Source organism: Octodon degus, unplaced genomic scaffold, assembly GCF_000260255.1.
Source record: "Octodon degus isolate 3935 unplaced genomic scaffold, OctDeg1.0 scaffold00077, whole genome shotgun sequence".
NCBI classification, from domain to species: Eukaryota; Metazoa; Chordata; class Mammalia; order Rodentia; family Octodontidae; genus Octodon; species Octodon degus.
In genome coordinates, this window is record NW_004524653.1 from 1,225,701 (window position 1) to 1,234,989 (window position 9,289).

Consider the following 9,289-nt stretch of genomic DNA (forward strand, 5'->3'; position numbering starts at 1 on the left):
GCTTATTCTACTGAGCCAACTCCCTGGCCCCCTCTGTTTTGTTTTGAATCTGTGTTTCCAATGATAAAAACACCAGAATGGGCAAGAGCGGGAAGGGCCGGGGCGGAGGAGCGTCCAATGGCCACAGTGCAAGTTGCTGTGAGCTTCTGAGAGGAATCAGACAGTGCTTATCGAGAGCTTTAATGTGTGTGAATCACTGCCCCAATAATTTTACTTCTAGGAATTTACCCTAAGGGAATAAACCAAGATGTAGGCAAAGATCTGTGTACAAGGGGGCCCACTGTAGAGCTGTTTGCAATACCAGAAAGTTAGAATCAGTCTAAGTAGCCAACAATAGGGAATTGTTGACGTAAGCATGGGTTTGCTTTTACCACGAAGTGCTAAACAAGCACCGAAAGTGATGTTGATTACTGAACAATAAGACAAGACATTCTTAACAGTAAAAAAAAAAAAATTCTTTGAGGCTAGAGGCACGGGTCAGTGGTACAGCCTAACATGGGAGGCTTGCACTTGACCTGCAGAGCTGCAAAAATTAAAGTAAGTGACATTTGGAGTATTGTAAAATAGGTACAAAAGAACACTGAAAAGATGTGTTTCCAAAGATAATCATAAGGAGATGATGGGATTCTGGGCAGTTTGTGTTTTTCTTTGTACTTCCCAATATTTTGCAATTTCAGTATGATAAATATGTCACGTAGGATGGAGTTTTTTTTTTTTTTTTTTTTTAGGAAACAAAAATTCCCAGGAGGATTTACATGAAAAGAAAACAGCCTTTCAGCTTGGTGCTTTTCAGGTGAGGCAGCCTCTGCTGAAGCAGGTCGAGCTACCTGGGCGGCTGGATGCGCGGAGGGGCTGTGATGACCTCATGCCCGCCCCAGCTCTCTGCTCTCGGAGCCACCGGAAGCCATTCCAAGCCGTCCGCGCACCACCCTCGACATCCAGGGCCGGAAGCCGTGGGCGTTAGCTGCCCTCCGCCTCTCATCTCTTCTCTGCCTGTTATACAAGGCTGAAGAGCCGCTGTGTTCTCAAAAAGCCCGTGGTCGGGACAGGCGTTTATAAATCTGTGCCCAGGACTCGTCGTTTGAGGTCCTCTGGGGAAGAGGCTCCCACTTGCTGAAGATGGTTCGAGTCACGGGCAGCCTGTGACTATGTCCCTGCTGTCTAGATTTATGTCCCCAAGGCTGCTGGCCAGGATGACTTTGTTTAAAACTCCAGCGGCAGCTCACTGCTGATGAGGCCCCACGTGGCACTGCTGCAAGAGGGAGGAAGTTCCCACACAAGGCACGAATCGACCTGCCAGAGGCCACACGGGGCCGCCTTCAGAGATGTGGAAAGAAAACCAGGAGGGCCCTGGTAGGAGGCAGGGACAAGGGCGGTGGGTGCACCTTCCAGAAGGAGCTCTCTGGGCAGCTGCCTTAGGTGCTGGGGTGGGGGACGGATTCTGGGCTCGTGGGGTGTCCGTCTCACCTCCCCCTCTCTCCTTCTGCCACAAGTCTCCAGCCCCCAGTGTGTGACCTCTGTGAGGTGCTTGCTCAGGAGCCCAGAGGCCCCATTTGCATGGTCAGGACAGCCTAGCACAGGGCTGTCCAGTCAAAATAAAATAGGAGTCCTTGTGTAACTTTAAATCTTCTGGTAGCTGCAGTTAAAATCATAAAAAGAAACAGGCAAAAACTATTTTATTTATTTTACTTAGCCTAGTAGATCCCAACTCATCACTTGGACATGTAGTCGGTACGAAAAAAGATTGACACAGTATTTTATAGTCTCTTGGAAATCCAGTGTGTATTTGGGGCCTCTCTCAACGTGGTCCAGCCATTGGTGGGAGCGCAGAGCCCGCTGGTGTCTGTGGCAGAGACCTTCAACCTGGGTTCTGCAATCTGCTGGCCAAGCGCGTCCTACAGCACGGAGTCCCAGCCTGCCTTGTGCACAATGCAGCCTGCAGCAGCAGCCGGGACCAGGCCCACCTGATACAGCAGTGCCCCTCTGGGTACCCACCAAAGCCTCCCAGGAGCGCCAAATGTCCAATGTTCCCTCAGGGTGAAGAACAAAATCCCTGTTACACAGCAGCAGCCTGGCATCAGAGAACTGGGGTGCACTGGAGACAGTGGGGGAGGGGCGGATTGGGACTGTGACAGGAGGAGCAGCCCGCCAGATGTCCCTAGGAAGGACAGTTAAAGCCAGACCTTCTGAAGTCCAACAATCTCAAACCCCACCGAACACTAAGCTGGCTCTAGCCCTGTATCCCTGCTCTGGGCCTCAGTTTTTCTACCTGTAAAATAGGGCAGCAACATCTGTTCTCCTTACCCACGACAACACCTGCATGGAAGCTTGAAAGCAATTGCAGGCTGTGTGTGGTAGCGCACCTCTGTAATCCGAGCACTCAGGAGGCTGAGGCAGGAGGACCATTGTGAGTTCGAGACCATCCTGGACTACAAAGCGAGCTCAAGGCCAGCCTGAATTGCACAGTGAGACCTTGTCTCAAAAAAACAATTTTTTAAAAAGCAGTTGCACTGTCTCATTGCTATTTGTTTCTCAATAAAAATATGGGGGAAAAAAGCAATTGCAGGTGTACATATGAGAATAAAGCATAAAAATGAGCGTTAGGCAAGTGTGTATGCACCGGGAGTCTCCCACAGACTTCCCCTTCCTGTTAGGGGCAGAGGCGCAGACCTCGCTCAGGAGATGCCAGAGATGCAGGGGGCACAGACCCTGACTTGAGCTGCTGGCTGTGTGACCTTGAGGACGTCCCCTCATCGGTAGCACAGAGCCAGCAAGGGCACCTTCTCCAGAGATGCATCGCAAACTTAAAATGTGACACGCATGCAAAGGGCTTCTCGGAGTCCCAAGCACAGGGCGCGGTGCGGGCTGTCCGTGTGTCATTACTGGCACTCTGGGCACACGGTCACCTACTGACCCGCATGAAGCTGCTGTGCGAGGCACCTAGGAATGCAGAGAGGGCTGCTAAAAAGCGAGCTTGCCTTCACTGGAGTGGATCAGCCAACACATGGGCAGAGATAGAAATAAACAGGGGTAATGGTTCTGGAGCAAAAACAGTGGTGCAAGAGAAAGTATCCGCACCAACAAGTGACCTCGGTCTCCAGGCAGAAGTGGCCCCTGGTGGGAGAGCCCAGGGGACAGGAAGCCGCCCCACGAAGGTGTGGGGCAGGAGGAGGTGGTAAGGGCAGGAGCTTGGCTGAGTCAGGAGTGAAGGGAAGGCCCAGGTGGCTGTGGGAGGGTGGGAGGAGTGGCAGGAAATGAAGTCAGCAAGGGGGCCCGCTCTAGGAGGGCCCTGTGAGTAAGTGCAGACATTGCTGAATATAGACCATGTGCTGCTTTACACTCTTCCAGTTATTCCCCTCCAGAGCACCCTGCAACAAAGACATTATCATTGTGCCCACTTTGCAGACAAAGAAACTGAGGGTGAGTTTGCACCTCAACCAGTAGGGGTGGGAGGATTCCCGCAGCCAGCCTGACTCCCACCTCAGGATTCCATGGTGGTAAATAGTAAACAGGATAAGAGGGAAGCCTGGGGGAGGCCTCTTGCACTCCCTGCCCCAGGTACCCTTAAAGCAGGCTGCAACCTCGGCTTTCCAGACTTCCCTGAACTGGGGCAGCAGGCTGCCTCCCAGCCCTGCCTCATGCATGCCACAGCCTGACGCAGGCCGCACCCTCAGAAGCTGACAGAGAGAAGACAAAGGGCAGATTTCAGGTTTGCTGCTCTGAGCTGGAGAGAGCCCAGGCCCCGCGGCCTCCAGCTCAGGGGCAAAGGAGCTGGGTGCAGCCACCCGAGTTGACACCCAAGGGCTCTGGTCCTCAGACCCGAGAGCCAGGGCCCAGAAAACCGCCAGAGGCCCAGGCTGGGGCTGAGAAGCCTGAGCCTGAGGCCGGGAGCCAGGCCGCCTCCAACTGAAAAGAAGGAGAGCTGGCGGCCAGGGTTGGCCACAGTGCTTGGCAGAGAAGGGAAGGAGAAGCCTTCTCAGCTGCTCCTGTCAAACAAAAGGAAAGTTAAAAGGTTTTAAAGCAAAAGAAAGAAAGAAAAAAAAAAAAGAAAAGAAAAAACCCAAAGACTTCACACCCCTCAGAGCCTCGAGCAGGGTGACTCACTAGGCCCCAGGATATGGACTGAAGAGCAGAGATGTGATCTCTGGGGGCAGTGAGAACAAGGGGCTGCAACAGGCCCCTCCCTGAGCACACCTTGGAGCTGACAGGCCTCGGTCCCCAGCGGCAGAGGCGACAGCAAGGCTCCTGGGGGGCCGGGACCTCCTCTATGCCCTGCCCTTTCCCTGGGCAGCAGGTCTGCCACGGGAATGTTCTGGCCTCCATTTACTAACGCCCCGAGAGGATATTTAAAACTGGAAGAAAAATCTTTCCACTCTGCAGGGCTGGACCCTTAATTTCCGAGACTTGCAGAATGCCCCCAGCCACTGCGAGCAACAACCTTGATAACGAACCACGCAGCCCACCCGCGGGGTGCAGGCCCGCCCTCGCGCTCCGACCGGTGCGATTCTCAACTGGGCCCTATCCTTCTCCCGGTTCAACAGACAAGGCCCAGATGGAAAATAAAACTTTTCTTCACTGTCTGTTTTCGTTGTCGCCCCTCGCGCTACCACCCTTGCCCCCAGCAGCTATTCCGTATTGTAGTTTATGGAGGGTGTGGACCTCAGCGATTTTTATATAAAAGTAGGATTCCTCCTCCTCCCACCCCCCCAATTTTTGGAGAAGATATGATCTTTATTATAGAAATCATGAAAATAGAGTTCCGAGGTCAACTAAAATTCTTTCTTAGGCTCTTAAAGATAGCCACACAGGGGCCAGGGGAGATAGCTCAGTAGAATAAGCGCCTGCCTGGCAAGTGCAGGGTCCTGGGTTCAATCCCCAGTACCTCCAACCCAGAGGTTTCCAGGCCCACACACTCCGAAAATCTGTAGCTACACCCACCCTTTCTCAGGAACACTTGGCTCCTCCTCTTGCTCCACTCCAACCCTGGGTGGTGGTGGTAATTGTGCCAATCCCCTGCTCTCTGACCTGAGGTTCTAAGCCCCTTCTCAGAAGCAGTCCCAGGCGGTGAGTAGCACCACAACCCTGACTGCATCAAGTCCCTGGATCCAGGTGTCCCTGGTGTCCCTGGTGCTCGACTTACTTTCTGAGTTTCCTTACAGGAGCAACAAACTTATCCCGGCTATTCACAATGAGCATCAGTGTAACTCAGTGGGACTTGACAAAACTGCTGGAAAAAGACCGGTTTAGAGATGCTGGGTCATTTGGAACTTAGTCTGGCTGTTACGTGATATTAAGAAATTATTATCTTAGCCAGGTGTGGTGGAGCATACCAGCATTTAGGAGGCTGAGGCAGGAGGACTGTTGCAAGTTCGAGGCCAGCCTGAGTTACAAAGTAAGACCCTGTCTCAAAATGACAAAAAGAAAAAAAAGAAATTATTGTCTTGTTAGGTATTAGTGAGCTGATGGTGATTTGAAAAGCTGCAGAGGGGGCCAGGGAGATGGCTCAGTGGAATAAGCGCTTCCCTGGCAAGTGCAAGAGCCTGAGTTCAATTCCCCCGTTCCACAAAAAAAAAAAAAAAAAAAAAAGAAAAGAAAAAGAAAGAAAGAAAGAAAGAAAGAAAGAAAGAAAGAAAGAAAGAAAAGCTGCAGAGATGTTAATGATGCATCCTGAAGTGTTGGAGGTGAAACCATTCAATGCCTGGGGCTTACTTTAAAATAGGAAGGGAGGAAATGTGGAAAAGGCGTTGGAATAGTCATTGTGGAAGCCAGAAAAGGGTATTCGGGATTTTTTTCCTATGCTTCAGTTTAAGATACCACCTCAATGATAAATTAAAAATAAATAATCAAGAAAAAAAAAAGGCAGTGGTCTTCTGGGAAGTGGATGGCTAGCACTTAGCATCTGTGTTTATTCATTCATTTATTCATCCATCAGATTCTGATCTATTATTATGGACTACTGGACTATATTGGATTATTTTGCTGAATTCACACATCTACAATATTTAAATGGTAATGGAATACCTATCTCTGACAAAACTAAACAAAAAAAGAGAATATAAATGAAGGACTATTTTGTAGTGATATATATATATATATATGCATATATTATTAAGATAGGTATACAGCTTTCTCTTAATTCAATGAGAAGAAAGATTTGTACTAATAGTGTTTGAACAGGATATCATGTCTGCATCTTGTACTATGAATAACTACTACGAAAACAATAATATGCAATGTATTAATTAGTGTAACTGCCCTACTGACCTGTTTTGAAATTGTCTCATTGCTATTTGTTTCTCAATAAAATTAATTTAAAAAAAAAAAAACACGCCATACGTCACACTGCCCCCCTTGCTGCATGCTAGGGGTGGGGAATGATTTTCGTCTCCCTGCCCTAGGGACTCCAGCCTGGGACTCCAGCCCTAGCCCAGGCCAGGTTACCAGGAGCACATCACTCGGGTCCTGCAGGCAGGCCTGTTGCCGAGAAAGAGCTTTGATTGGTTCAGCCTCTGTTGAGACTCACGCAGTCACCAATCACTGTGGCTAGAGGGCGTGGCCTGGGGCCAAAAGGAGGCCTGGAGCGCAGAGACCCGGATGATCTGGTATGAGGAGCGCGTGCGGCTATTTGCAGGGAACCATGCGTGTGCGTGCAGCAGCCTAGCAAGATGGACCTCTGCCAGGACCCCTCTCGGCGAGCAGAAGACAGTGGTGGTGCTCGAATTCATCAGCTAGGCGTGGTGTTAAAAGCCTCTGTATCCTGATCCTCCCTGAAAAGCGTAGGCTGACCTTAGGGGAAGTGTCCACAACGCGGAACGCAGTAGGTGGAGAAACTCCAGACCCCCCCCCCACGCCCTCTTTTTAGCTTCTAGATCTCACCATGGGCCCAGGACCCCCGTCATCAGGGCCCTGAAATGCCTGCATCCATGGCTCAGGTTCTCAGCTTCCTCTCCTATCACAGGTACCAGGCAGTGCCCCAGCTCACCACAGGCTGGTCTAGAGTCCAGAGTCAAAAGGGAGAGGAAAGGCCCCCTTGATGGCCAACTGCCATTGGGCCTGTGTGCACACACGTCATTTACAAAAGGGGACATTGCCCAGTGGCTACCCACAGGCCCTTGGAGCCAAAATGCCAGATTCCAGCTTGGCCCTGCTGCTTTCTGGTTATATGGTTTTAGCCATGAAAAAACCTCCCACAAGTTTTGTTTGATTGTTGGATGATGAGGTCTTATTATGTTGCTTAGACTAGCATCTAAACTCAAGGTCGGAGTGACCCTCCCACGCACTAAGCTCTCAGGACGCACCACCACACCCAGTCTTGACCTTAACTTCTCTGCACAGGGGTCGAGCTGTTCTTCCTGCGCAGGGCTGCTGTGGACACTAAGTGAACTATGACCCGAGCACTGATGTGGAAGCCGGTACCCGCGTGGAACAGCACTCGGCTGGCAAAAGACCCTGCTGTCCTGGGTACCCACTGGAGCTGAGGGTTTCGCCACAAAATATGCACCACTTGCCCAACAAATGAATGGGGTAATTACAGGTTTTTCTGAATTCAACTGCTTATGCATGCACACAGGCAAAGGCAGGCTCGGTTCCAGCACTTGGTCAGTTGATGGGATCATCGTAACAAATGCAAAGCCCTCTTAAATGGAGCCAGCCGCTCTAGTTGGTCCTCAGCCTGAAACACAAGGTGGTGACAATAAGGCCCATGCAGGCTGGCTTACACCAGCAGATTCTACGGTTGGCCCAGGATTCCCTCCCCTTGGTACCTCGTGGGCACAGTCAGCTGCAGGGTGGGCAGGCCCCAGGTGAGTGGGACCCCACTCCTGCCACTATGGTAGCAGGCTCTAGGGGGATGGGAAGGGCTCTCTTGGGTTTCACTAAGGACGTGGGGAATTGCTGTGCGGTGGCCGGGATGAGATGACCCTGGGTGGGCCCGGAGATCACAGGCAGGAGAGAGGCAGCAGAAATGGACAGGTGTGGTCCTGAAACCAACACGTGTGGCTGCAAGGGAAGGAGCCCAGAGAGCACCTGGAACCTCCAGGCGAGACCCCAGCCAGCCACGACCCCGGGGGACTGCGTGAGTCTTGTGACCTGAGGTCCCAGGCGGGCGGCCCCTACATTCTGGGCTACGAGAGCACAGGGATGCTAAGTGTGACAGCATTGTTTTAGGCCGCTGCGTTTGCCGGCTGACAGCAGGCAGCAAGTGGAAATCAGCACCTCTGTCGCCACTGCTGCCTTTCAGAGTCGCTCTCTGCCAGGCCCCAGGTGCTTTATCTCTCCTCCCCAACAACTGGAGTAGCTCTGCCATTGCCTGACTGGACCACAGGGAAAGAGGCCTGGAGGCCACGTGAGCAGCCACCGCTACTTGGTGGGAGAGGTAAAGTTGAAAGCCGGGAGGGCTGCCCACCGGGCCCACTCGCTTACTAAACCTTGCCATCTCTTTATTTGTTTATCTAATTATTTATTTGTTTGAGACGGGGTCTTGCTGTGTAGGCCACAGTGATCTTGAAGCCAATGTGTAGCTCAGGCCTGCCTCAAACTCACTGTCCTCCTGTCTCAGTCTCCCAGATGCTGGGATTATAGGCGTGCATTTGTCTTTGTTTGTTTGTTTGTTTGTTTGTTTTGCTTTGTATTTTGTTGAGACAGGATTTCACTATGCAGTATCAGGCTGGCCTTGAACTCACTGTGATCCCCCTAGCTCAGCCTCGCAGGTGCTGGGATCACAGGTGTGCGCCACCAGGCCCAGCTATATTTTTAAATAGTTTATATATGAAAATGCAGGCATAAGAAGTCTGGAAAGGCATGGGCCACACTGGTGGCAGGAGAGGAAGGGAACGGTTTGCCTTCGTGTTTTTCTATACTTCTTAATGCTTCTTACAATGACCAGTATTTTTTCACTGACAAGAAAAAGAAAACTACGTACAGGCACAATGACAATCTCTAAGCAGTGGAGTCTCTTAATAGCAAGCCATACATTTTTATTACTCATCTTAGGTTTTACTTAAAAATGTGTTAGTTGCGTATGAAAAAAATCTAAAGACAAAAGCTCCCCCCCCCCCAATACACACACGGGACTCTTTCAGATCTGAAAGCAAGGGGAGGTGAGGGGGGAGACAGCGAGGAGGAAGGGAAGGGGAAGGAGGAGAAGGAGGAGGAGATGGAGATGGAGACGGTGATGGAGAAGGAGAAGGAGAAGAAGGAGATGACGACGACAAATTAACAGGATTAGAAAGGTGTTCCAGGCCAGCGTCTGGCCTGGCTGTTCTAGGAGACAGTGTCCGGATCTCGTAAT